This window comes from Malania oleifera, chromosome 10, assembly GCF_029873635.1.
Source record: "Malania oleifera isolate guangnan ecotype guangnan chromosome 10, ASM2987363v1, whole genome shotgun sequence".
NCBI classification, from domain to species: Eukaryota; Viridiplantae; Streptophyta; class Magnoliopsida; order Santalales; family Ximeniaceae; genus Malania; species Malania oleifera.
Genome location: NC_080426.1, coordinates 85,655,505 through 85,661,746, shown reverse-complemented (window position 1 = coordinate 85,661,746; position 6,242 = coordinate 85,655,505). Strand labels below are relative to the sequence as shown.

At 39.0% G+C, this 6,242-nt stretch overlaps 1 non-coding gene across 1 annotated transcript; it reads left to right on the top strand.

The window, feature by feature from the left end:
- The first annotated feature begins 1,850 nt into the window (after positions 1–1,850).
- LOC131167197 (small nucleolar RNA R71) lies at positions 1,851–1,956 on the top strand. Its single transcript, XR_009140053.1, has one exon. It is a non-coding gene; the product is annotated as a small nucleolar RNA R71 (small nucleolar RNA).
- The last annotated feature ends 4,286 nt before the right edge of the window (positions 1,957–6,242 follow it).

Sequence of the window (6,242 nt, the reverse complement as noted above, 5' to 3'; positions counted from 1 at the left end):
CCATAGAATTAAGGGGGCCTCTTCCCCAATATTTTTATCAATCAAGTCTTCGTCTATAGCTTGGATGGCTTTAAGTGGATGTTGGGGGGCATGAAATATGTTTAGCCAATGTTTCCTATGGCCAAAAAAGATGTCCATAATCCCTGTCCTACATTGAATATATGCATTAGCCATGGCTAAGAATAGTTGTCCTAAAAGGACAGGGATTGGATTTGTGGAAGGCTCCATATCTAAGATAATAAAATCGATAGGATAATGGAACTCTTCCCCCTTGACCACTACATCATCTACCACACCTCGAGGTTTCTTTATGGATCGATCACCAAAACACAATGTGACCAAGGTGGGCTGCAAGTCTCCTAGGTTAAGTTGCTGGTAAGCTAAGTATGGAAGGATGTTCACACTCGACCCTAAATCTAAAAGAGCCCTATCAATGGTGTAATTTCCAATTGCACACAAAATAGTGGATGAGCTTGGATCTTTTAGTTTCAAAGTGAGGTGCCCTAATATAATTGAGCTCATGCACTAGGCCTGCTTTAGTAATCTGTCCATATGCACCCTTGAACCGTGCTCTTGTGTGTACAGGTCCTCAAGGAACTCAGTGTATACAAGTGCTTTCCTGATATCATTGAAGAGATGCTTGTTGACTTTTACTTGTCTAAATGCATCCTAGATGGACTCAATAGAGGCCTCATTCCTAAATAAATGCGGTGCATGAGAAGCTGCAGGGGATGATGTTGGGGAGACATGAAATGCCCTATGAGGGACAAAATATGGCTTGATCCCTCCAGTGGCAAGTTTGGAAATAGAGGGTTTAGGATTCTTTTGTACATCAGAGGAGGAAGTGGCACAAGTTTCAATGTTAGGTTCTCCTTTCTCACCCATGCTCGGCTGCTCTTCCTCTTTATTGTGTATCACCCCCTCATTATGAAGAGTTGATACTGTTTGGGCCTACTCATGATATGCCTGCAGACCAGTGTCCAGCTCACATTCTACCCCATATTTGCCCTTAGGGCTCAACAAAGGCTGACTTGGAAACTTTTTTTCATCTCTCCGACTCAAGGTGATAGCTAATTGCCTTATGGTGGCCTCTATCTTTGTGATAGTTTGGGAGTGAGAGTGAAGGAGCAGCCGATATACTTGGCGGTCAGCCTTAATATTCTTGAGGGCCTTTAGCATCGTCTCTTGAAAGGTATCGTACTTAGGCTGAGGAGGAGGTGGTTGCTGAAATGATGAAGGCCTGGGGGCAAGCGTGGGATGATTCTGAGAGTTATTATATGTGCAAGGAGGTTAAGCAACAAAGACTTGTGGAGGCCTTTGGGATTGAAAACCCGGAGCTTGTGCCCTTCAGGAGAAGTTAGGATGCTGTCTCCACCCAGGGTTGTATGTATTAGAGTAGGGGTCGTTTGATGGCCTATTGTACCAATTATGGGTCAAGTTAACTTCTTCCTGCATAAGCTCAAGTTAGGATGGTGCATGTGGGCAATTGTAGTTAGAATGGAAGGGGCAGAAACAAATCACACACACTTCTTCATAGGCCTTTGGCTGTTATTGCTATCTTAAGGACAAGCATTGATCTAGCTTATTAGATATGGTGTGTAGCTAGGGTAGGTGCTAGGTCATGGTCTATGGTCAACTTATAAACTCCCTTAGGTTTGGAGGTGGATGGGTTGGGGGGTCTACGAGCATCAGCAGTGTGGTGTTGAGAATTCTCAGGTGGGTTCTCAAAGAGAACCCAAGCTTCATTCTCGTTCTTTGTGAGGAAAGTACCTCCGCACGATGCATCGACCATCGACCTATCTCTCGTAGCTAACCATTCATAGAAGTTCTGAACTAATTGCTTCCTGGGGATCTAATGATGTGGGCATTTACAGAGCAAGTCCCTAAAACACTCACATATCTCGAAAAAGAGTTCCACATCCATCTGTGAAAAGCTAGTAATGGCTCTCTAAAGCTGGTTTGTCTTCCTAATTAGGAAGTACTTTTTTAGGAACTCATGTTGCATGGTAGCCCAGTTGGCCACCGAGTTCAACTCTAAGGACATTAGCCAATATTTGGCCTTATCCTTCATAAAGAACAAAAAGAGCCTACGATGAAGAGCATCATCACTAAAATTTGGGATACGGATGGTGGAACAAATTTCCAAGAATTCATATAGATGTTGGTAAGGATTTTTAGTGGAGTTCCCATAAAAAGTGGGCAGCATTGAGATGATGGAAGTTTTGATCTTGAATTGTGCTGCCTGGACATCCAGGAATCGGATGCAATATGGCGAGGTGTATAAATTAGGTACAAAGTAGTCCCTAAAAGGCCTAAGTGGTTGCTCTCCCACTATAGGTAGGTGAGGAGCTTGGGGTTGCGGGATTTGTTTAGCAAGAACCAGTGGACATTCGGCGATTACATTAAGTTCAAACAACTCTACAAACTCAGGATTAGAGGTAGGTTTCCTAGAAAACCTATGGGTTTACTCAATCTTGGGATCTAGGGAAACTATCTCTCGCTCCAAAGAATGCAAACCAAACATACACAATTTAAGTACAGAAATTCAAGACTTCAGGCTCAACAAACAAAAATAAAAAGAAAATAAATAAAAACAAAGAAACAATGCTCTAAAATATAAGTTGGCTATCATAGCTAAGTCCCCAGCACCAGTGCCAAAATTTGGTAGGCTTGCGAAGGCTTGGGTCCTTAACTACGAAAAAAAATATTTATAAAACCTAACTAATCCCAAGTTCCGTAAAAAGTGGGGAAAGTTGGGTGTCGATCCTCAGGGACTTAAAGTGTAGTTATCAAACCACTTCCAAATCAGTTTATTGTAGCCTTGTGTGAAAGAAAAGTTAAAAGATGGTATTTTTCAAGGTGTTTTCTAACAATCTATTGGAAAGCGAATAAAATCTATACTAACCTTACTCCTAAAAAGCAGTGCTCAATCATGAATCAAACTTAGGATGTCATGTGCGTAATCTAAGTTCTGTCAGTTTACCGTATTAATCTAACCGAGAGTCGGCTAAATGGCCCAAGGAGCCATTCGATGGCATAAGGTAGCAAGGGTACACCAACTGTCTGGAGCACGGTCGGGAACCAAAGTATACTCTATCACAACGATCATGAGAACCTCTATAAGAGACTGTAGCCTACTTCATATACCTGACTGAAGCTGTAGAAGTGCTATCCTATCTACTAAGTGTTTATCACAATCAGAGTTTTAAAAGAACGTATGTAAATCGAGCAGTAAAGGAAAGTAGTAAAGATAAAGCATGTAAAGATGGTTTTTTTATTGCAAAACAAATCGTCTGTCACTAATGATCACTCATACACAAAGAAAACCAGAGCAAGAATGTAAAAAAAAAAAAGCATGTAAATCTAATCTGCACTGGTTCTCAATGGCGTTTTAGGTCTATCACTAACCCAAAATAAGCTACCCAGAGAACAAGTTCGTAGCTATTACTTATACAAACTAGGGTTTACAAGATTTGGGATTCAAAAATGGCAACTTCTACAAGTATCTTGTGACGCAGATTGTCAGTTTCGACTAGGTCGCATCCATGTTCTTCCTCGATTGCACCCTAGTCAGAGCTTCTAGGAAAGCAGAAATTTGAATTTAGCTCTTCATGACATAGTCGCACAATCAGGTCTGGTTGGTTGAGTAGATGGTCGAGACTTATAGGATCTCGAGTTTCAAGAAATCTCAGGAACTCGATTCTGTCGCCAGTAATGGTCTCTTTGGTCAAGCATTTGGTCGAGACTCTCGGTAGTTTTGTCTTCAGTCAACTTCAGTCTTCTGGACCTAGTTTCCCCATAGTGTCACTGTGCCGAGGACTTGGTCGAACCTTGTAGTTATTCTATTTCAGGCTTGAACCTTGGAGTCTGCATCTGTTTCTTTGGTCGCCCCTATTGGTAGCTTGTCGCTCCACATGGTGATCTTTCTTCCTTGAATGCACTCAAGATTTAGAGACTTGACTAAACATCTAACTTGAGCTTTAAGGGTCCCAAATATTCCCTTGGCTTCTCATAATGCCTAACTCTATGGTTTTTGACATATTTTCCCTAAAACACCAACAAACCTTGCATAACTCCGAACTATGTTAACAAAGGGTTACCTACAAGAAAAAAGAGAATAAACAAAGGTAATTGAGGGTCTAAAATCATACATGTTAGGGACTCATCAGTATCTTACTTGTGCATCTAGTGCTTGAAAATATATTTCTCTTAGAAGGTAAGTAGTGTTAGGATACAATCAAAGCCGTAAGAATCTCAAAACTCACTATATGATGGAAATTAGAAAAGCAAAAAAGAATGAAGATATTTTATGAATGTATCGTAATGCATTTAAGTATTTGTCTGTAATAATGCACTTCATGCATGATGGGATTGAAAGCTTAACAAATACCATGGATTGACCTTAGGTCCAAAAACTTTTCATAAAAACCCCTTTAACTAAAATGCCATACTCATACACATAGGGTTGAAAATCTTAAAGTTAATTTCAGGGCAAAATTTTAGGTTTTTACTAACCACAGTTGACCAAACCCTTCACGCTTAAAACTAGCTCAGTCGACCAACTATGCCTTAAGGTCAAAATTGTAATCTTGCTCAAGTTTAGCCGATCGAAAAATTTTTCTCCTAATATTCCTTAGTTGACCAAACCTAGTAAGGCTTGAAAATCAATTTTTCTCTGCCGACTCGATAATTGCTCAGCCGACCGATCCCACGAAGGCTTGGAAATTGCCTTTGGCTCAGTAGACTAGCCCTTTACCTAGCAGACCAAGCCTTAGAGGAAATTTGAAAAAATACACCATGGTCAGCCGACCGATGGCTTGCTCGGTTGACCAACCCTATTGGGAAGCCAATTTTTTTCCTTTAGTTAATCGACTGATACCTTTGCCTATCGTTCGACCTTATCGGGTTGCTCGGTAATTTTAGCACTAAACACAATTATTTTCGTAATTAAACTTTTCTAAAATTACCATCATGTCCCTAACGGTTATAATTTTTAGGATTTCTATATATAGTCCATTCCAAAGCTTGATTAGCACCTTGATTAGCTAGAAATTCTCTCTAAAATTTGTGTGCTCTCATTTCATATATTTTCACATACTCAAAGCATACATTCAATCTCTTTCTCTTATACACTTGTTTTTATCATTATAAAAAGAGATCATTAAGTTCATCTACATCATTTGCAAAGTCATTACAACTTGAAGATAGATTGAATATTCATTATTATGAGCATTATACATCTCATTGTTGAGCTTATACTCTCTCTCATTCTTTCATATTTGAATGTCAATTTTTAGAAAGTGAACTTGAGTTCTTCCCATACTACTTTCTTGATAAATATTGTTGGGGAAACTCTTTACAACTTGGGAATATTTGCACACTCATTGCAAGATTCAAAAGCTAGTTTTTGTGCTTATTGGAAAATAGTTTTTGTAAAGCTAATAATCATTATCTCCTACACTTTATTATTGAAAAATAATTTTGGAGATTTTACTTGAAGTTTAGAGATCTTTGTTATACACTTAGCACATATTACATATTTGAAATAAAAATCATATTTATCATAATCTTTCACAACATTTCAAAAATACGTTTTTGAGCTTATTGAGCTTAATCTCCCATTATACAAGAGTGTATATAAGTTTAAATTTGTACATCATTTGCTTATTGTAGAAGCACTTTACTTGTACACAAAATTTCATCATCTTTGTATTCTTGGCATGTGGTATCGTCAGAAGAGAAATACACCATCCTGTAAGGTGCACTAGTTTGGCTTTAGCCTAGTTAGGTGAGCCAGAAAGCACCATCCTATAAGGTGTAGGTTTGGCTTTGTCCATAAGTAAGCTGAAGAGACTCCGCTTCATAAGGAGTATTGTAAATGACATCACTCCACCTGGTTAAGTGAGCATTTAGTGAATCCTCGAGCGGGTTGGCTTGAGGCGGGGACGTAGCCACGGTTGCTGAACCTCGATAAAAACCAAGTGTCACTCTGTCCCTATACTCTTTATTTTTCCATATTTGCCTTCTTATATTTATCCATTGATATTACTGCTTGTGCATTTTAAATATGAATCTGTGTTTGATTGGGAAATACTAGAATTGCGATACTTGTATAAATCATTCTTATATCTGCTAGATTAATATTGGATTAGACAGACCCTAGGTTGTGAAATACTGATTGCTATTGTAATTTGATCTAGTAATTTTTAAAATATCCAATTCACCTCCCCTCTTGGGATTAC